General features: G+C 39.6%; 1 protein-coding gene across 1 annotated transcript in view; it reads left to right on the top strand.

Annotated features, from left to right (window-relative positions):
* Positions 1-22,605, top strand: part of LOC129721968 (WD repeat and FYVE domain-containing protein 3) — a 280,812-nt gene that overhangs the window by 46,388 nt on the left and 211,819 nt on the right. The gene's annotated exons all lie outside the window — the stretch shown is intronic.

Below are 22,605 nucleotides of genomic sequence, written 5' to 3'. Positions count from 1 at the left end.
CTTTTTCATTGCATAAAAGTAGTAATTTTCTAAAAGTTCAGTTAATCAACAACAACAAAAAAACACGTTTGCTCATAATAAATACCGATTATTTGTGGAACAATGGCCGTTTCCCCGAAACGTCTTTTTTGTAGAGGTTTACGGTGTTTACGATAGCGACCTAAACTAAAATCGAAAAAATATTTCGGCAAAGTTAAGCTTCGTGTGTCAAAAAACAATCGTTCAACGACCGGTGAATTTAATAACGAACATTTGAAAAACCCAAATTAATCCACCTAGCGGTGAGACCCAGCCTTTCTTATTCAAACATTTGCCCTTGATAACAGTTGCTGGATTTATTTTTCATCCTGAATAACAAATTTTTGGTAGCCAACAGTGAAACCATACCTAACATTTAAAACATAACATTCAAACACATATGAACATAGATTAACACATACAAATAACATGAAATATATGTGTTTTAATTATATGACGCGAAATTTGTTTTTGATCGCGGTACAATCGAAACATTACTGTACTCATATTTTGGTATGACATTCTTTTCACAACTTTTGAACCACGTGTTCAATTATCATATTTCATCAGTTATCCTTTAACTAGCCCGTTCATTTGATACCAATATTGTTCAAATCGGTTATGTACCCGATCAGAAATAAAAAAACAAAAATGTAACAGAAGCTGTTAGTTTGTTACGGAAAAAACCTCACAGGCTGTGTTTTCAAATTGATTCCGTTAGGTGTTAAAATAACAGAAATTATAACAGAAATGATTCTACTAGTATCAAACACATATCAAAATTTGTTACTAATGTATCAGCTTTCTAACAAAATAAGATAGTATATAGAACAGTTACAAACATTGTTAGAAACAACAGATTTTGATAAAAACGAAAAATTAGTTAGACTTTAAGTTTTAGAAAAGCGGGCAATGTATGCAGTTTGCGAGGATGCGAAAATGAACGGGAATAGAAGGTGTGACTTTTAGGTTTAGAACAAATTTTCCCTCGTCCAGACGGGACTCGAACCCGCAATCTCCGTTGTCTCCGGCAAGGTGTTTTGGCCAATTAAACTACTGGGAAAGGTATAAATAGTTCTAAACCAAAGTCGAATCACCCTCTACTATTGTGTTCCCGTATCTCAGCACGCCAACGATGAACTGCACACACTGCCCGGTGGGAGTTTATTTTTTTTTATAACTGAGAGAGTGTTCTCTTCACGCACACAGTGTATAATGACTTTTGTTATTATAACTCATTCAGATTCAATTTTGCTACCAAAATTATATGGAAAAATACAAAATTGTATCAAAATATTTTGACGTTGGACTAACGTCTATATCGAAGTTAGGCACCTGAATTTGAAAATCTAGTAATTCAACCAGGGAAAACCAGGAAAAGTGGTCAGGTTTTGAGCGCTTATATATCAGTCATTTCTTTTCAGAATTTCGAGGTTTTGGCATCAACCGATCAGAAATTCTTTTACGGTTGAATTTATGTAACAAAAATAACCTATTGTTCGAGATACACTATTGAAAAATTGATAAATCACATCGATTGTCTAAATCATACCGAGCAACCAATCACCACCTTTCTTCACAAGCACAGTCGACACTAACGGATACAACCGATCTGACTTTGTAAACAGTCTCGCAGCTTTCAACCAATAAAGCTCGCTTTCGGTAGCTGCAACAGGTGTTTCAACACCATTTTAAAATGCTTCTTTTATCATTACCACTGAACAGATTCTAAACAGGAATGGCTTGATTGATAGGGGAAATATTGCGCAAGATTGTCATATACTAATTTAAATATGTTTTCGATACTGAACTAGCTAAAAGTTGTGTTAAAGGTCGTGCACATTCAACCAATCACAAGCTCGCTTCCCCTTTGCTCGCGAATGGATTTTTGCTTTGGGCTATATAATAACCTGCGTCGTCTCATAGTAGTCATCAGTCAACAAGTGGAAGGCCACTAGAACGGTCTTGAATAATCAGCAGCGGTGGCTGATTCCAGTGGCGAAACTGAGCTGCAGCAGAACCAGAGCGGTGGTATCAGGCAGCAGCGGCGGAGGTAGTGGGCAGCTGCATTTCTTCATTCTATTCGATAGCTAGAGCTGTTGCGTGTGTATGGCTAGCTATAGCGTGTGTAAGATATAGCATGTGTAGCATATTATGGCTATAGCGTGTATATCTTCAGCGTGTGTACGGATAGTTATAGCGTGTGTGTGGATAGCTGCTGCGTGTGTAATGATTACTTATGGCGTATGTATGGATAGTAATAGCACATGGTTGGATAGCTTATGCGTGTTGATAGATAGCTGTATCGGATGTATGGATAGGAATAGCGTGTGTATGGATAACTTTAGCATGTTTGTATAAAAAACTATAGCTACAGCGTGTGTATGAATAGTTTTAACGTGTGTATAGATAGTTATAGCATGTGTGTGGATAACTATAGCGGGTGTTTATCGAAGATTATTATTGTCATTAAAAATATTAAAACGTCTTAACGAACACAGTTGTGAATTTGATTTTACAGCAGCGATTTTAACTTCTTCAGCCAGTCTTTAGTCACCGAGAAAAAATTACTGCCTATGAATGATCAACACTTATTTACTAAAAATTTCATTTAGATCAAAACAGGTTCTTTTGAGTGTCATAAATTATTGGTAAAAAGAGTTGCAAGTTTTCTCAAAAAGCATTCATTAAATTTTCATTTTTGTTTCTCGGTCCGCGGTTTTGATTTTGTTTCTCGCACACAGAGAAAGAAACAAACTTGTCGCTATCGTGAAAAATAACAAAACAATTAGAAATGCTCTAAATCACAATTGAAGAAGTTAAGATATTTTCCTGTCACTCGCCAAAACCTTGATAACAACTACCGAAAAACGTGTAATTGAGCTTTTGCTGTATTAAGTTATTGAAATAAACGTATTTTTTGTTTAAATACATGAAGTTATATGCTGGGCTGGAGCTAACCGCGCATGAGTTTTATCAATTTAATGTCAAACAATTTTTAAATTTGAAATTTTCGTTTGAATCGTTCTGAGCTCCAATTTCAGATAGTTTCGTTAAGTTTGCTTTTTGCTTAGATAGGAAAATTTTACCAATTCGCTCAATTAAATGATTGTCTTGCTGGTGCAGCTACGAACAAAGGTTTGATTCGAATATGTATGAAATGACAGCGATTAAATAAAAGATATCCATTCTTTTAGTAGGGTAGGAAACATATTCTAAGCAGCTTTAGGAACCGCCTGTGTATTCAGACGAAATACTCGTAATGTGCTGGGTTAAACTCAAACAGTAGTATATCAATTTGCTCTCTATCGTTTCCTCTGTCAGAACTTGTTTTCGGATTGTAAAACTAAGTTTGCAAACTTTGACAATCATCAATCAAAGTTACCAATCGAGGGACACTATTCCAATCACCCCGAACCTATTTTAAGCAGTTTCCATCTGTTTTGCAGGCGTTTTTTTTCAGCACCTGAAGTGGCTCCTGAATGGCTGCAATATAGGTCGATTTGTTTCAATTACAATTGTTCACAGATTTCTTTGTGATTAACGGTATTTCTTATATTCGTAAGACAGCTAGACAATCAAAGTTTTCGTTTCCATCATTGAAATTGTCGATAGTGGTCGAAATGCAGGAGTTTGAGGCCTGTTTTCTTCGACTGATTAAAATAGGTGCTACTGCTTAAGCCGTTCCCTACCCTATATATTATTATTTATAACGTTTTAACGTCTCAGCATTCAGAAATGCACTAGATAAAATTGCAGCAAATACTAGAGTTGCAATTCTCTCTATTATTTGTTTTAATGGAAAATAAGAATACCGTAGTCCAACGTCATGCGGTCGTGTCTTGAATACCACCAATACCATTTTTTTATATGTATCTCGCGTTGATAGAATTTTGTAATTTTTTAGTTATGCTCTTCTGGTCGGGTAGTTTCTGAGATTTTTTTTTTTTTTTGTTCACACAACATTTATTTGACACGGCACAATACAAATTAATGTTTTACGGAGCCAATTAAATCTTATGCCTTATGGTCTAGAATATCTTATAATCTAAAGGCAAATTCTTTACCCTCGCTGCCGACTACGAGCTGAAACTAAATCTAATACTAAAACTAACATGGTTTTTTTTTGTTTCGCTGTTAAATTGGCACCTTGATGCTCTTCAAGTTGCTATAAACATGTAGCATGTATGGCAAGTTTCGCTGAACGAGAATATCACGAACTGGCACATAGGGCTGTATTCCTCGGGCCCTGAGGGTATCCAAAAGTAGAGATCTGGCGCCGCAGAATTCAGCACACACCCAAACCACGTGTTCAATGTCTTGATACCCCAATCCACAAACGCAATGATTACTGCTCGCCAGCCCAATACGCAAGAGATGTGCATCTAGCCCGTAGTGGTTGGACATAATCCGAGACATCATGCGAATGAAATCTCGTCCTACATACAACCCCCGAAACCAAGGTTTGGTGGAAACCTTGGGGATGATGCTGTGTAGCCACCTCCCCAGTTCTCCCTTATCCCACGAGGCCTGCCAGTTGACAAGTGTACTCTGACGTGAAAGTTTTAAAAATTCATTGTAGGCAATTGGTCTGTTATAAATATCACCGTTTGTTGCGCCCACCTTAGCCAAAGTGTCCGCTTTCTCATTGCCCGGAATGGAACAATGAGAAGGGACCCACACTAAGGTAATCTGAGAAGATTTTTCGGATAAAGCACTCAGATGTTCCCGTACTTTCCCCAGGAAATACGGAGAGTGCCTCACATCCTTCATCGATCGGAGAGCCTCAATAGAACTGAGACTGTCCGTAAAGATGAAGTAATGGTCCGTGGGCATTTTTTCAATAATCCCTAAGGTATACTGAATTGCAGCCAATTCTGCGACGTAAACAGAAGCAGGATTATCGAGCTTGTAGGAGGCGGTAAAATTATTGTTGAAGATACCGAAGCCAGTGGACCCGTTGAGAAGTGATCCATCAGTATAAAACGCATTGTCGCAGTTGATGTTTTTATATTTGTTATAAAATATTTTAGGGATCTGCTGCACGCGTAAATGATCCGGGATTCCACGAGTTTCTTCCATCATGGATGTATCGAAAAACACAGTAGAAACAGAAGTATCTAATAAGTTGACACGATTGGAGGGGTATGAGGAAGGATTTATACTTTGAGACATGTGATTGAAATACACAGTCATGAAACAGGTTTGAGAATTAAGGTCAACTAGCCTATCGAAATTTTCAATTACCAAGGGGTTCAAAACCTCACATTTGATGAGAATACGAGTAGTCAGATCCCAAAAGCGGTCTTTTAATGGAAGAACGCCCGCCAAAACTTCCAAACTCATCGTATGGGTCGAATTCATGCAACCTAAGGCAATACGCAAACAACGATACTGCAATCGTTCCAGCTTGATTAAATGGGTGTTTGCAGCGGAGCGGAAGCAGAAACACCCGTACTCAAGCACCGACAATATTGTTGTTTGGTTAAGCCTTATGAGGTCTCCTGGGTGGGCGCCCCACCATGATCCAGTAATTGTCCGGAGAAAATTCACTCTTTGTTGACATTTTTTCATCAAATACCGAACGTGACATCCCCAGGTGCCTTTCGAATCGAACCAGACACCAAGATATTTAGATACCAAAACCTGAGAAATCGTTTCACCCATTAACTGTAAGTGGAGCTGAGCAGGCTCACGCTTCCTAGAAAAAACTACTATCTCAGTCTTCTCCGGAGAGAATTCGATACCTAGCTGTAAAGCCCAAGCAGACAAATTGTCCAAGGTATCTTGCAATGGTCCTTGCGAATCGGCAGCTTTGGCTCCTGTAACAGAGACCACCCTGTCGTCTGCAAGTTGTCTTACCGTGCATAAATTTTCCAGACATGCGTCAATGTCATTCACATAAAAATTGTAAAGAAGGGGGCTCAAGCATGAGCCCTGGGGAAGACCCATGTAGCTAATACGAAAAGTTGCCAAATCGCCATGCGTAAAATGCATATGCTTTTTGGACAACAAATTATGCAAAAAATTGTTCAAAATTGGTGAAAATCCTTGTCGGTGAAGTTTGCCCGAAAGAATGTCAATAGAAACGGAATCAAAAGCCCCCTTAATGTCCATGAACACAGATGCCATTTGTTCTTTGCGAGCATAGGCTAGCTGAATATCTGTAGAAAGCAACGCAAGACAGTCATTCGTTCCTTTGGCACGGCGGAAGCCAAATTGAGTATCTGATAGTAGACCGTTTGATTCGACCCAATGGTTTAAACGACGGAGTATCATTTTCTCCATCAATTTCCGGATACAGGATAGCATTGCAATCGGCCTATAAGAGTTGTGATCAGAAGCTGGTTTTCCTGGTTTTTGGATGGCGATCACCTTCACTTGCCTCCAATCCTGCGGTACAATGTTTTGCTCCAGGAACTTATTAAACAAGTTCAACAAGCGCCTCTTGGCATTGCCGGGTAGATTCTTCAACAAGTTGAATTTGATTCTATCTAACCCAGGCGCGTTATTGTTACAGGACAGGAGGGCAACTGAAAATTCTGCCATCGTAAAAGGTGATTCTATCGCATCGTGGCCCGGAGACGTATCGCGAACAAAGTTTTGCGCAGGAACAGAGTCCAGACATACTTTCCTGGCAAAATCAAATATCCAACGACTTGAAGACTCCTCGCTTTCGTTGACCGTTATACGATTTCGCATTCTTCGGGCTGTGTTCCAAAGAGTGCTCATCGATGTCTCCCTCGACGTTTCGTTTACGAACCAGCGCCAATATCCACGTTTCTTTGCTTGGACCAAGCTTTTGAACTTGGTCTCAAGCTCCAAATACCGCTTAAATTCGTCGGGTTGACCTTTCACCCAAAAGAAGGCCTAAACCGCGTCGGATTTTTCCGTGTAGACATCGGAGCACTCTTTGTCCCACCACGGAGTGGGAGGCCGTTCTTTGATCGTCACGCCGGGATATTTCTTCGTTTGGGCTTGCAACGCGGCGTCGAGGATCAAGCCCGCGAGGAGGTTGTATTCTTCAAGTGGTGGGTGATGTTGAATCGACTCGACAGCTTCTGATATCATTTCCTCGTATAATTTCCAATCGATATTCCGTGTGAGGTCATACGGAATATCAACTGATCGCGTGCGAGTTGAACCATTATCAATTGAAATTTGAATAGGCAAATGATCGCTACCGTGGGGATCAAGGACTACCTTCCATATGCGATCCAACCGTAGCGATGTTGAACATAAAGATAAATCTAAAGCACTGGGGCGCGCTGGAGGTTTCGGAACGCGTGTCATATCCCCGTTGTTTAATATTGTCATGTCGAAGTCGTCGCAGAGGTGATGATGATGATGATGGTCCCGCCACATACCCCTACAAAGGTTTGAGCTGGACGATTTATCTATAGATAATTAATGTAGTCACATTTAAATCAGTTATACAAAAAAAAAAAAACGAACTGATTTTACCTCCAGATATAAATTTCTTCAAAAACTGATTACTTGATTCACATCGGTAAGAATGTGAAGAGCTATAGAGCTACACAAAACTAGCACAGGGTTTTCATGACCTTCAGCCAGACTAACCACAACTACTTCATGATTTTTCTCTAAGCATTGTTAAAGAATCCATTTATATCTGAATTCCGCGCGCGAGGCTCAAACTTATGTAGTCACTTTCTATTATTTTTTAAAGCTACAACAACATAAAGGAAAAAATCCATCATCACCACCGTGACGAACACAGTAGTTTTTGTTATTACATTACATATTAAAAAAGATCTAATATAAAATATGAATAAAATTTTACAACACAATCAGATCCGTTCGTAAAAACTTCGTCAGTTACATTCTTCAATAGAACAATAAATAAATAGATAGGTTCCAAAAATAAATAGTTCATCCAAAATAAATCCGTTATTTAAACTTCGTCAGATAAACTCTCGTCATTTTATAAAAGTTTTAATTTTCGTTCTGTACAACAGAAACTTTCACGTGTGAAATACATTGTCTCTTGAACTCCGCAAGCGTTGGTGCACGTTTAACATGTCTTGGCATCGAATTGAAAAAAATTATACCTTTATAAAACAATGAATTTTGTGAAGCTCTTGTTAGAAAGAAAGGTGTTCTTAGTTCATCCGCGTTTCTAGTGTTATATCTATGAAAATCTCTTCCTCTTTCAATTCGATCACACAAATATTGAGGTAGCAAACCATTAATTATTTTGAAAATGAACACCATAGACAAATAAACAATTCGTTGCTTCACGGATAACCATTGCAAAGCGTCCAACATAAAGGTAGAGGAAGTTAATCTATCACAATTTAAAATCAAACGCATTATTCTATTCTGCAAACGCTGTAACCTCAATAATTGTGTGTTATTGGCCAAAAACAAAAAGGTAGGGCAAAAATCCAAATGTGGAGAGATGATTGACTTGTATAGCTGTATTTTACTACTAATCGTTAATTCGTTTTTCAAACGGCATAGAATTCCATACTTTTTGGCAATTTTCTTGATGACATTGTCAATGTGAGCGTTGAACTTTAGGTTGTCATCAATAATCACGCCAAGATATTTAATCTCCCGAACGCGACCAATTGCCTCATCATCAATCAAAACAGAGACATCGTCATTTACAACGGTGCGCGAGAAAATCATATATTTAGTTTTATCTATATTTAATTTCAATTGCTTATACTTCAACCATCTGTTTAGAGAACGTAAATCTTCGTTCAAGTGTGAAACGGCTTCTTCTACATTCTTAGCTGCAATGAATAATACGGTGTCGTCGGCAAAAAGATTGATATCACAAAAACGTAAAACTCGTCGCATGTCATTTATATACATAATGAACAAAAGGGGCCCTAATACACTTCCCTGTGGAACTCCAAGATCATTCTCCACGGGACTAGATACCGAATCATTAAAAACAGTCCGTTGAGTTCTGTCAGACAAATAGCTCTCAAACCATCTGAATGCAGTACTCGAAATTCCAAAGCGCTTGATTGTGTTCAACAATAAGGGCCTAGAAATTGTCTCAAAAGCGCGTTTTAGATCCAAAAAAACAGCAAATATTGTGTCTCTATTCTCTAAGTTGTCTTTCCATTTTGCTAGTACTAAGTTCAACGCGGTTTCACACGAATGGCCTTCCCGGTAGCCAGATTGTTCCGGAGGTTATAGATCAAAGAGGAACGGTTATCATTAAAAGGGGAACCCCAAGCCACGCCGTGAGAGTTAAAATCTCCCAAAATCAAACGTGGCGAGGGAAGAAGTTCTATTAAATCAAAGAGCAGCCGTTGCCCAACCTGTGCTCTGGGAAGAATATATAGTGAGGCAATACAAAGCTCTTTACCTTGTATTGTCATTTGACATGCGACAGCTTCGACGCCTGGAACCGTGGGGAGGTTAATACGATAGAAGGAATAGCACTTCTTAATCCCTAGAAGTACTCCTCCGTAAGGGGTGTCTCGGTCGAGGCGAATTATATTAAAATCATGGAAGCTAAGATCTACATTTGAAGTGAGCCAAGTTTCACAGAGGGAAAATGCATCGCATTTATGCTTATTAATCAAAACTTTAAATGAATCAATTTTGGGGATGATACTTCTACAATTCCACTGTAAAATAGAGATAGAATCCTTAATCTCAGCCGATGAATTAGCCATCGAAGGATACGATCGCTGCAAGGAGGGGCCATTAAGCAGTCAACTGCTTCAAAAACGTTTTAACTGTTGGTAGAAATGCCAGCAGAAGACTTTTAAGAGGATCAGTTATGTTGAAATTTCCAAAAATCCTGTCCACAATATCTGAAAACTTCAGCAGTCCAGATTCTGGCTGAATCTTGGACGAAAAAGAAGGAACAGTTGGGTTTTTTGATGTTACTGGAAGTGCCGGAAACTCCTTACTTGAATTCAATTTTGCCAATCCCGGAGGAGTTTGCTTCGGATTTTCTACAGAATTTTTTTTTTTTTTTAGTATCAGTCACTTCAGATGGAGACCTTCTCTGTCCTTTCCTAGGAAGCCTAGGAGAAGAGAGGTTTTTCCTCTTCCTAGATTTCCCGGGTTCAACAAAAGAAAATTCCCCAATTGAATCGTCAGAATCAGACTCATCGGATGGCAAGACCTCGAAGAGATTCGGGGAAACCAGTTTGGTGTCAGCGGCCTCTTTGAGCATTTCTGCGAAAGTGCGCTTAGAGCGCTCTTTCAGAGACCGCTTGATCTTGTCTTGGCGCTGTTTGTACGCGGGACATGCAGACAGCTCATGCGGAGTCTGCCCACAATAAAGGCACTTTTCAGCACCCTTATTACAGGCGTCATCCGCATGTTGCTCTCCGCACTTGCCACAACGTGCTTTATTGCCACAGTGGAAGGCCGTATGGCCCAACTGTTTGCACTTGAGGCAATTCATTACCCGCGGTACAAACAAGCGCACGGGCAGACGCACTTTGTCCACGAGCACATAGCTCGGCAGAGCAGACCCGGCGAAAGTCACGCGAAAAGAGTCTGAAGGGGTGTAAGTTTTTACACCCTTGTCGAGCGATACTGAATGTAATTGCTTACATTCAAGTATCTTGGCAGGTTCAAGGCTAGAATCCTTGAAAAGGCCTTTTCCAGCCTTCAACAGGTCCTCGACAGTCAGACTCGATTCGCTGACCACACCGTCAATCTCAACTACGCGAGCTGGAATGTACACGTGGTACTCCCGCGTGAAGAGCTCACAAGCAGCATCTCGTTTGCTTGCTTGAGGTCGGACACCAAAACACGCAGCTTATTCGGGTGTACTTTGGTAATTTCAGTCATGGCTGTAAACCGTGCCAGATCTTTACATATTTGCATTGTGTTCAATGCTTTCACTTTCGGCCGGAAAAATACAGCCCCAATACCAGCTTTGCCCTCCGGATACTGCTTAAGCCGATGGGTAGCTTCCTGCGGTGTTCCATTCTTAACCCTTGGAACTTTGTATCCGGGAGGGCTAGGCGGTAGAACGAGCGGATTTTCATCCCCGCGTTCGTCGTCCATGTTGGACGCGTAAGCCACACACGCAAAATGCCAATCAACAAATAATATTGTAGAAAAAAACCAAGAAAAAAAAACTACTTATCTTCTGCAGCCGCTCTCCACCGCAATCAGCGCACGGGCGATGCCAATCTCCAGTCCTTCACACAAGAGTCTAGTAGCAAAAGCTGCAGCCGCTCCAGCCACACAGCAGCACCAGTAGAGCCAAACAGCAGTACGCCGGGTACTGGATCTCTCGCAGTAGCGACACAACGTACAGTCTGTGGCGTACGGTAGCAATAGGCGATGATGCGTTGTTTTGTCTTCAATAGACGACGGCAACGAGCAGCAGTGCACACGCAATACAATGCACGGTGGCCTTGAAGGCGATTAACTGGTCGGCACTATCGAGATCGAAATGAAATTGCGACCGAACACGACGAGAGCACAACTCGGAATGTAGTTTCTGAGATGATAAAGTTTCGTGATTAAAACACAACAGGCAAAGTAAAAGTCCGATTGCAAAAAAATCAATAGGGCCTTATGGGGCCACTAGACCTTCCATATGACACTGATTTTGTGGAAATCGGTCCAGCCATCTCTGAGAAACATGAGTGAGATTAAATAGTCTCCAGAACACGTTTCTGTAAATAACTTTAGGACCACATGTCTTATCTTTATGAAATTCAAAAGTCAAGATTTTTTTTGGGTAGCCCGTTCATTTAAGACTAATTTTGTTAGAATCGGTTGAGTAGTTTCTGAGATAATGATGTTTCGTTTTTTTTACATTTTTCAACATAACCTCTAAACTAATAATCTGATTACAATAAAATTCAGTAGGGTCTTATGGGGCAACTAGACCTTTCATTTGCAACTCATTTCATGAAAATCGGTCCAGCCATCTCTGAAAAAATCGAGTGAGAGTGAGTTTTCGCAGTGATTGCTATACCTTTCTAGGAAAAAGGCAAAAAGATGAAGAAAACCGGTTCAGTAGTTTGACCGCAATCGTGAACACACCAAAGTCAGTTTTGAGAAACACCATTCCGAGATGAACGCGTATAAAGTTTCAAGTTTAGCTAATGCGACCGTGACGAGGCGCGCTTCAAATCGTTCTAATTTTTTCCGTTTTGCTCAGATTTTTATGAAAATTTGTAGAAATGTTCTCAAGAAGTTGTATTTTAAGATGATGCAATAAAGTTTTTTTCGACTTTTCGAAAACTTAAAAGTTATACAACTCCTTAATTACGAGTATTTTAGGTGCGCTTTTTTCAACTTTCGCATTATTTGAATAAGTAGGCTTTTTATGCGGACACTATCTAACATAGGTGTACGTAACCATCTATCGATAGTAGTCTTTTTAATTATTGTTTTATATTGGGAGTTTTTATTAGTAAAATGTGAATCAATTTGTTGTATTAGTTTAGAAAATCTTTTTTTATGGAATGTTCGTTATTTAATTCCCCGGTCGTTGAACGATCGTTTTATTTTTTGATACACAAAGCTTAACTTCGCCGAGATTTTTTTTCGATTTCAGTTGATCTGCTGGGTCGCTATCGTAAACACCGCAAACCTCTACAAAAAAGACGTTACAGGGAAACGGCCATAACTCCACAAATAAACGGTATTCCTTATGAGCAAACGTGTTTTTTTGTTGTTAATTAACTGAACTTTTAGAAAATTACTACTGCAATAAAAGAGGTGCTACACGCCTCAAAGAAATTTTTAGACTTACCTCTCTTTTGTGAAGCAAAAGGTATGAATTCAATTTTGTTATTCCATCTCTAATAAATGTTCATTAATTCTTCCTCGAGCTGTTGACAGAATCTACACACTTTTACACTACAGTTCTATTTCACTTCACTTTTTAATTCTATCACTTTTCACTTATCACTTGCAAATACGCATTGCAACGCTGAAATAGCGCCTTCTTCAATTTTTAGATGATGGACTTTGATGGCAGTTCGTCTAAGACTCAAATAAATGTCTTGTGTTTCAATCCTTTTATGTATAAATGATGTTTGGAAAACTTCTAAGAAATGTTTTAAACATTTTTTTCTCATTCAACCAGAGTATGTAGTTAGGCAGGGGTGACTCGTCTATAGGTACAACATGTGCATTGCACACGGCGACGCCAGGGTGGTCGAATCGAGAAACAGACGGCAAAACTATTTTTTCAAGTCCTATGTTATCCATATTTTTAGAAAGTTGTCCTTCATATGCTTTGATGGAATTAGTTACAAATTCCACCCTATGGAGGGGGCCATACCTAACTTTTAAACGTGACTTGCTAGACGAATAGGTTTTTTTGCAAAGTTGTGTAGAATTTTATTACAAAACTGTTTGCTGAATACCTTAAACTACTAAAAACTGAAATTTCACAGCTACACGACTTTTTCTAAACAGGCTTTCTAAAAGCAGTTTTTCTTTCATAGGGTAGGAAACGTCTTAAGCAGTGGCGCCTATTTTAATCAGTTAAAGAAAGCAGGCCTTAAACTCCTGAATTTTGATCAATAACGACAATTTTAATAATGGAAACTAAAACTTTGATTGTCTAGCTGTCTTACGAATATGAGAAATACCGTTAATCACAAAGAAATCCGTGAACAATCCCCATTCGAAACAAATCGACCTATGTTGCTTAAAATAGGTTCGGGGTGATTGGAATAGTGTCCTTCGATTGGTAACTTTAATTGATTATTGTTTATGTTTGCTAACTTAGTTTTACAATCTGGAAACAAGTTCTAACAGAGAAAAAGATAGAGAACAGATTGATATACTTCTGTTTAAATTTCTCCCAACACATTTTGAGTATTTCGTCTCAATACACAGGCGGTTCCTAAAGCTGCTTAGAATATGTTCCTACCCTATATTTAACATTAAGGCCTAAAACATGACTGTATAAAATTTAGAGTGACGCAGTAAATCAAGATGAACAATTTTTAGTAATATTGTAGCTGGCCCTGGTCGATCCTTAGCTTGCAGGCAGCTTAAGCGCCACTCCGTAACGGAGACTGCCCACCTAGAGTCTCAACCGGCTCCCCTAAAAGGTAGTTCCAAAGAATATACAAAAATAAGGAATCAAGATCGGACCAGATGGCTACACAAATCCGGTCACCAAAAACGGGTAGACACCCTTTTATCCTCCAACAGAAATCTTCAACACCTCATATTCTCTCAGAGAGTTTGCGATAAGAAACCACCCGCACCAGAGTTTCTCATCACGGGTAATGTCGCTATTTACCACCAGGTAGCGCACACACTCTGGAAGACGAAATCACTACAAACGGAAAACGAACCAAAATGACGTGAAACACTAGAACCGGACTAAAACCTTGCGAGAGCATTACTTTAGCGAATCTACAACATTATCTGCATTAATTAAACTCCATATATTATTGTTAGTAACGAACAGGTTTGTATTTTAACTCTTTGACCCATGTGCTTTTAACTTTCGATCAGCTGCTCCAGAATGGGTATGTGCAGTGACGTCCTGCGGTGCGAGCAAATGGCTAACTACCCGGGGTTTAGATTGGTTGAGTGGGGCGATCAAAAATTCTGAAACGCGTGCACGCTATTTAAGCCTCCACTCAACTAGCAAAATCATGGGCGCGGTTTCGATACCGGCCAGTGCGACTAATAGTCGATTATTTGAATATCACAATTGTATTGTGGGGTCCTTCATGGACGCGCCCACCGCTCTCGAGAGTAAATTGGAACGACTCACAAATAGATTGCTGTTTGCTGCTGCTGATGCTGATGTTGGTCGTTGGCGTGTTGAACTGCTGCTGCTGGCGATCACATTAGGCCAACGCGGTCGATTGGCACACGCCGATTTGGAAGTTGAAAATGATTCTACTGCATAGCGCCGCTTTCCGGGATCCCTCGACCGGAAACGGCCACTAGCCTCACCGGAGGACTTTTGTCTGTCCGATGCTGGTCACGTGGGCAGATTTGTGACGATCTGCAAATGTCCCGCACGTTGAAACGGCTGCCGGAAAAAGTTCGTCCTGGGGAAGAACGGTTCGCGTTGCGTCTTTCGCTGTCCTCCTCTCGCTTGTTCGGCTGTGGGTGAGGGTGCGCAGCCTTGTGGCTGTACGAACGGGGTCATTAGCATATGGTCGGGGTCAATGGCTTTGATTAACAATTTTTAAACGCACTATTCGCACTAAATAAATCAATTAGACTTTATTTTGTAACGAGACTACTGTGAATTGAAGAACAATGAATTAGGACAAGTAACTAATAAATCACGTCACTAAACTTACTTAACAAAAATTAATTCGAAAACGCGGACAACAGACTTTCAAAGCGACACTACCAAATTGCTAGGACGAAATGAACGATCATTATTAGTCCTCAGATCAGCGAAGGTGATTTCGTACGAATTCACAGGAAGTACGTAATTTCCCGCAAATCCCATCGTGAATATTCGGTAATCTACAACAGATGTAGTGTGACTAATGAAAAATTGAAAACTGTTTTATTAACTTTTATTTTTTAAATTGTAAAAAAAATGGCTTACATTTTTTGCGAACATGATTGTGATTACTTTCCCAAAAACTGTGATTTTCAAACTTTGAAGTTGGATAGGTAGGTTAATAAACCGCGAGTCGTCCCTGAAGCTAGGCTACATCCATAAATTACGTAACGCAAGAAAACCTATTTTTTCACCACTACCCCTCAGCCCCCCCAGGATAACAAAACGTAACGCCACCACCCACCTCCACATAAAAATAATGTTACGCTGTAAGAGACCCCCTCTCCCAAATCGGTAAAATTCGCTATGTAACATATGTTGTCGAGTTCCTTGCTTTTTGAAAATGTTATTCCTTTTCTTCAAACCGAGACATTCAAACGATCAGATAAACATTAGATTAGGTATATGAATTACGAAATAGCTCCATATGTTTGTGAATTAGGTATGATTAACGGAAACAAATTGTTCACCGCCTTGTTTCCTAGATGGTCTGTATCCAACCTAAGTCTCAGGGTTGTTTCCTGAAGCCGCCGTGGAAGACAATGTCGGAAGGGAGCATTTTTCGACAGAGAAAATATTGCATGTGGTTGAAACGTCCTCAATGAGATAGTTGAAGTCCCGTAACACGTGCAAAATATATGATATATGTTATTACTTGACTGGAGGAGAACTTTATTTCTTTTTAATATCGAATTCGTTTTCGCGGTGTAGCTACCCGAACCGAACTACAGGGCGAACTGGCAACAAGACCCGCTGAGTGTTGTGCGTGTTTTATCTCTACGCGAAGTTTAACTAATTTATGTTGTTTCCCCCCAAATAATATTAATATATTCAGTGAACTTCGTAATTTAAGTTATGCTGGTTACCGGAACAGTGAAGAAAGGAGTCACCAGGACATTCTGAGCCAGCTAAGTAACATTTTATTTTCGAAATATGTTGTTTGTTTTGGAGTTGGTTAATCGAGACGCACAAAAACACCGACGAATAAAGTACGCTCGCAGCGCAGTATGTAAGCGGATTGAAAAGCGAGACCGTAGAGGTGTCCATGAAAAAGTTGCGACCTGCATATTTTTTACTCTATTATTGTGTGCGTGTTAGGCAATTCTATTTTACCATTTTACGAACTGCTAGGGTAGGATAGACGGTATTTGCTGTTCTATGAGTTCTGAAACGTCTCGTAAAATGGTCTATAGCCGTATAAGGTCGTGTCTTTTTCGCTCAACCTGTGAATCGTCGGATAACGCTGTTCCGATTTTCCCACTTTTTGCCGATAACGCTCGTGGTTGTGGTAGATGCGTGAACGAGTGCATGATCTGTTTAGATGACTTTATGCGATGAATAGTCGTAGAAAAAAGTGACTTGCCTGTGCAAGCGCTGCAATGTTTTTGTAATAACCTATTTCAATTCATGTTTTTTTGGCAACTCTGCTCGCAAACCGACTAATCAGTTATATTTCCACTCCGTTAAAATAATCGTTTAATACACTAATTTCAGTGTTTCATCGCGCTAAACTTTTACATACTGCTTTTCGCCGTGCTTAGTAAAGCTGTGTACTGATATTCTGTTTTTTACACTGTATATTTTTGAGTTAGAGCTAATAAATCGATTCGACTACCTACTGCAAACGCTCGCTATTGTTCCTCGATTCCAGTGTTGTTATTGCGCTATTCCTTTTATTCAACGAGCCATGGATTCTGTTTGCAAAAAATGCAGTTCAGCTGTTGAAGGAATAGACAAAGTTGCTTGCCGTGGTGTTTGTGGATCAGTATTTGATCGTAGGTGCATCCCCGGATTACAACGTAATGCTCTAGATGTGATTTCAGCATTTGTTGACAAACTATACTGCACAGCCACCCTTCAGCAAATCAACGATAATACTAACGAAAACGAACGTTGTCTCGACCTGTGTTTCGTTAGTTGCCGCGACATCGCTCCCATATTAACCTACGCCCCGGCACCTCTAGTTAAAATCGTGCTTCATCATCCGGCCCTCACTCTCGCTCTTGAAACTTAAACAGCAACGAATATCAGCAAGTATCTTGTCTGAGCCGCTACGATTTTCGAAAAGCTAATTACAGCGAGATGATTCGAGCACTTGATAACTTTGATTGGAGTATCATTTCAAATGAAACCGACGTCGACATAGCCGTATCAAAATTTACCTCCATAATCTCAGGATTAATCGAACAATTTGTTCCAAAAATGGTCTGCAAGAAAATCCGATCTTAAAAAATTTTGGAACTTCATAAGCGATCAACGCAAGGGAACAGGATTACCGTCAATTATGGAGTCAGCCAACGAGACTGCTGACAATACTGCCGCTATTTGTAACTTATTTGCGAGCAAATTTTCTTCAGTGTTCTCCAGTGAATCACTTACCGCTGAACAAATTTCGGCAGCCGGAAACAACGTTCCTATTACAAACAGTTGCATCGAATCTATTTACTTCGGAAAATGCAATTCTCACTGCCGCTCGGAAGCTTAAACACTCGAGCTCTCCTGGGTCGGACGGAATTCCTGCACAAAAAGGGCGACAGGTCGAACGTGGAAAATTACAGAAGGATATCTTTGTGCTGTATCGAAATTGTTTGAACTGGTCATCATACAACCTATCTTCTCACATTGTCAGCACGCCTTATCAGATGATAGCACGGTTTTCTACCAAAATGCTCTACCTCCACAAATTTACTTCGTTTTACCAGCTACGTGGTCGAGAGCTTCAACGATCTTTCCGCTGCTTTCGATAAAGTTAATCATCGGATTATTGTCGCAAAGTTGGAATGCCATGGCTTCAGCGGCAGTCTATTGAGCTGGATAGAATTTTATTTAACGGGGCGAACAATCAGCGTTAAGATTGGAGACGAGCTCTCAAATTTCTTCCCTGCAACATCTGGAGTCGCTCAAGTCACTTGGGACCAATGATCTTTCTGCTGTATTTTAACGACGTTAATAATTCGCTACGAGGCCCACGCCTTTCGTTCGCAGACGACTTGAAATTATTTCTCAACACATCAGACGCATCCTCTCTTCAGCAGCAATTGAATTCATTTGGGAATTGGTGTGCAATTAATCGTATGACGCTGAACCCCTCCAATTGCTCGGTTATAACCTTCACTCGAAAAATGCATCCGATATCTTTCGATTACAGCCTCAACAATCAATCGATTCAGTGTGTCGATGTTGTCAAAGATCTTAGTGTACTTTTAGATGTTGAACTTACCTTCAAGCAACATGTTTCTTTTATTATCGCCAAAGCATCCAGACAGTTGAGATTAATTTTCAGAATGACACGCGACTTCAGAGACATAAGTTGTCTGACCGCATTATATTGCTCGCTTGTTCGGTCACAGCTCGAATACTGCTCCACGGTTTGGACACCACACTACAATAACGCTGTTGTTCAACGCCTCGAAAACATCCAGCGCCGGTTCGTCCGCTACGCTCTTCGCCTCTTGCCATGGAGACAGCCTATGTGGAACACTCCTTATGAGGATCATTATCAACTTCTCCATATTGACAGCCTCCAAGTTCGGCGTGAAACTGCTCGTGCTATGACTGTGTCTAACGTGCTGACAGCACGGATTGATTGTCCTGACATTCCTCTCCAGATCAATATAAATGCTTCATCCAGAACTCTGCGGAGAGTACCTGCAATGCACCTACCTTTTCGTCATGCAATCATTGGCCGTCAACGAGCGATCAACAAAGTTTCGTCAATGTTTGAATTTCATCTGTCGATCAAAGTGCTTCGTTCTAAATTTGTTGCTATGTTTAGACAATTGTTGTATTAATATTTAGTGTAGTAAACTAGTCACCGTTTGAACAATATATGTCTGTTTGTTGGAAGCAAATAAATAAATGTTTTCAGCCGCTGAAAGCAGTACAACAACAACAATTAATATGTCATGAAGTAGTCTCAAAAAAATTCATAACTTTTTTTTGGGAACACTATAACGGACACTTTGTACATGTTTTTCGAATCCGTTTTTATTAGTTTTTGCGTTATCTCCGTTAAAAAATTGAAAATTTCAGCTATGGAAGGCAGTTAACCGAGATCTTTATATATCTCTTGTATTTTGTAATTCATTTTTATTAATCTCACATAATACGTACATGATTATATCTATATTTTTTGGATGACTTTATACGGTGAATGGTTGCGCTGCAGTGTTGTTGTAATAACTTATTTCAATAGGGTTGGCAACCCGGGTTTCACCCGAAGCTTTCGGGTTTGGGAGGTTATCTCTGGGTCTCCGGGTGAACGCGAGTTTTCTCCGGGTCTCGGTAAAAGCGAAATTTCCTTAAGCCAGCGAAATTATTTTCAACTCGCACTGGAAACGACATAAGTCATAAATTGGGACAAATTTTTGTTCAAGTCCTACCGCCCTCCTATTGCCGGTAAACTCAGAAATTTATCGAAGCAATTTCGGTATTAATTTTGAGAATTTCGCCATATGAGATTTGAAGGATGCCGAATTTACGGCGAATCTTGTATGTATGTATGTATGTGGTATGTAGCCACCATCAGCTCGAGGCTTTGCATACGGATGCAAGAAGATTTACTGTAGAATCGAATTTGCTAATTCGGCAACTTTCACGTATATGTTGTTAAGAAGGGCCAAATGCTGTTGGTTGGACCCGTAAGCAGAGACGCTTACGCGCTTTCCAAGGGTAATCGAGATATCCCCTCCAACATAAACATCCGGTTAGCTAAATAACAATCTCGCCGTACAAACTGAACTTTCCTGATGGTTTGTTTGTTAGAAGGGCGCGTTAAACATTTATCAGGCCTTTAGGGAGAATACAGTTTCTCCCAGGTGATTCAGGCTGTCACACTACTTCCGTCCTGCAGCCTTTAATTTGTTCGTTACCCTGGTGCACCCACCCATCCCAGTAATATGGAATATGCAATATAAGAATATAACAATACAAAAATATAATAATACAATACAATACCATCGGAATTTAATAATGTAATATAAGGTGTTATCAAATATCTTATAATACCAATATAGTTCACTTACGTGAAATCATGACACATTGAAAATGACAGAAGCGCTAGTCACCTTTTCGACCGCTAGGAGCGCCACGCATATATCAAGATGGCTTGACAAAATATTTTTTTTTTTTCAATTCTTTTATCACCAATATTTAGTGGTTAATTTGTGAGTTCGAAATCCAATTTGTGGTAATTTGTGGTTAAGTGGTTTCCGAGAAATTTTCAAAAAACTGAGTCAAGCTATCTTGAAACATGTTTTTCTTCAAATGATTCGGACAACGATGATATATACACCAATCGAATGCTCATAATTTGTGATTCACGAAAATGTAATTTTAAGGTCATAATTACTAGTGTTTGTACAGAAATTTATGTTTTATTGTTCACGTAGTTCTACGTTTTGTTCATTTGTTGTCGACGCAGCTGGCCGCTAGTGGCGTTGGCTGTTTGCGGTGTTTGTCACTGCTATACTGAGCGTGCGTATGGGAAAAAATGGTGTAGTTTTGACCGCAAAGAACACCGAGATAAGAAAGGCTAGCTCTCTATACAGGATAAACATAGAATTTGTAGAAACAGTGAACCAAAAGAAAAGAACAGCATCATAGCAGTGGCGTAAACGGCTTTTGAAACTTGTATTCGCCTAAATTTTATTTCGCAGAGAGGTACGTATTCTGAATCAATGAGTGGAAGATCATCAAATAAATTCAATCTTAATAGACCAGATGATTGGCAGTGCAGTGATACTGAGGGACTGGCAACATGGCCAATAAAACAAACGTACATTGAATCGGTCCGTAAATTTCTAATAAAATTCACGTGTATTTTCGCACTAGAGGTCATGAAAGATTGTAAATTTTCAAGTATATCGGGTGTCGCGTGTGTAAGATACAAATTAGTTAGAGTGGAGTGAAAATTAGAAGATCAAAAATGGAAGTGATTATGCAGTGTAAATTGGCACAGAAGATATAGTTCGCCATTCGTGTACGTTTTGATTTTTACCAAGTGAACGGTAGTGTTAGTGAAAAGAGAGTGGAAACCGTAAAGAAGGAATGAGGTTCAACACGTCCTCTCCACTGACATCGATTGGGTTTGTGTGTTTTTTTTTATTTTCCGCTTAGCTTTGCCTGCAGCGAAGTGCAAAGCTTTCTTGCATTTGTGGTTCCTGCTGCTGGCTCGCAAAATGCAACTGAAGAGACAGGAAACAGGAGCTAAGTATTGGTTTTGGTGATATTTCACGTCGTGTTTGAAACGGGATCAGAGTGAAATTGTGACTACCTATGAGGCACCTTCGAAGATGCCGATTTTCTGATTCTTTCTCTCTCGATCACTTGCTGTGTGTGTTGGGTAGCGCGTTCATGTGTTCATGATTTTTTTACGTTGCATCAACTTGCAAGTTGCAGTAGGCTGACATGAGAATGTGTGTTCAGCAAATAGACCATCGCACGGTGACGTCGCGCACTTGCGTTTGACAGCTATTGGTGGCTTTATTTGCCTTCGGGCGATGCAGTTTGGTTCTAAATTATAGCAGATCATTTCAGTTGTGACCAGTGATGCCACATATATAGATTTGTCTGCTTTTATACAGATTTCTTGCGTATTTTTCATACAGATATCTGCATGCAGATTGCAGATTTTCTGGAAATAATACAGATTTTTTTGGTTTTCATGGGGTAGTAAATTGAACTTCTTGATGTGGTTGAAAAGCGGAGATTGGCTCGGATGCGGTTCAGCGTGTCGTAGGTTTTACTATATTCATATGCTACTATAAATCTTTGAACACGCTAACATTCACAAGATCGAATTGATAGTTTTACAATAGAGTTTGATCATCTATCATTCACACGCGACAAATATCTAAGTGCTTCGTCTGTCATGAAGAGTTCTGATCGGTTACGGTCATTTAACCATATTTAACCCTATTATTTTCATGATTTTCCTAGCTTTTGGACAAATGTTGATACACTTGATTTTTTTTTATTCAATAATGTTTAAATCTTGTTGGATGCAATTTTTTGTTTTTGAATTTTAAGGGCTTTGGATGCATGTAAATTTGCCAGTTTTTGAATTCATTAGGATACTTAGCTCATTCCAAATTATATTACAAGAGAAAAACGCGTTG

This window comes from Wyeomyia smithii, chromosome 2, assembly GCF_029784165.1.
Source record: "Wyeomyia smithii strain HCP4-BCI-WySm-NY-G18 chromosome 2, ASM2978416v1, whole genome shotgun sequence".
Lineage (NCBI taxonomy): Eukaryota > Metazoa > Arthropoda > Insecta > Diptera > Culicidae > Wyeomyia > Wyeomyia smithii.
Note: the sequence above shows the minus strand (reverse complement) of the source record. Positions and strands in the feature narration are given on the sequence as shown.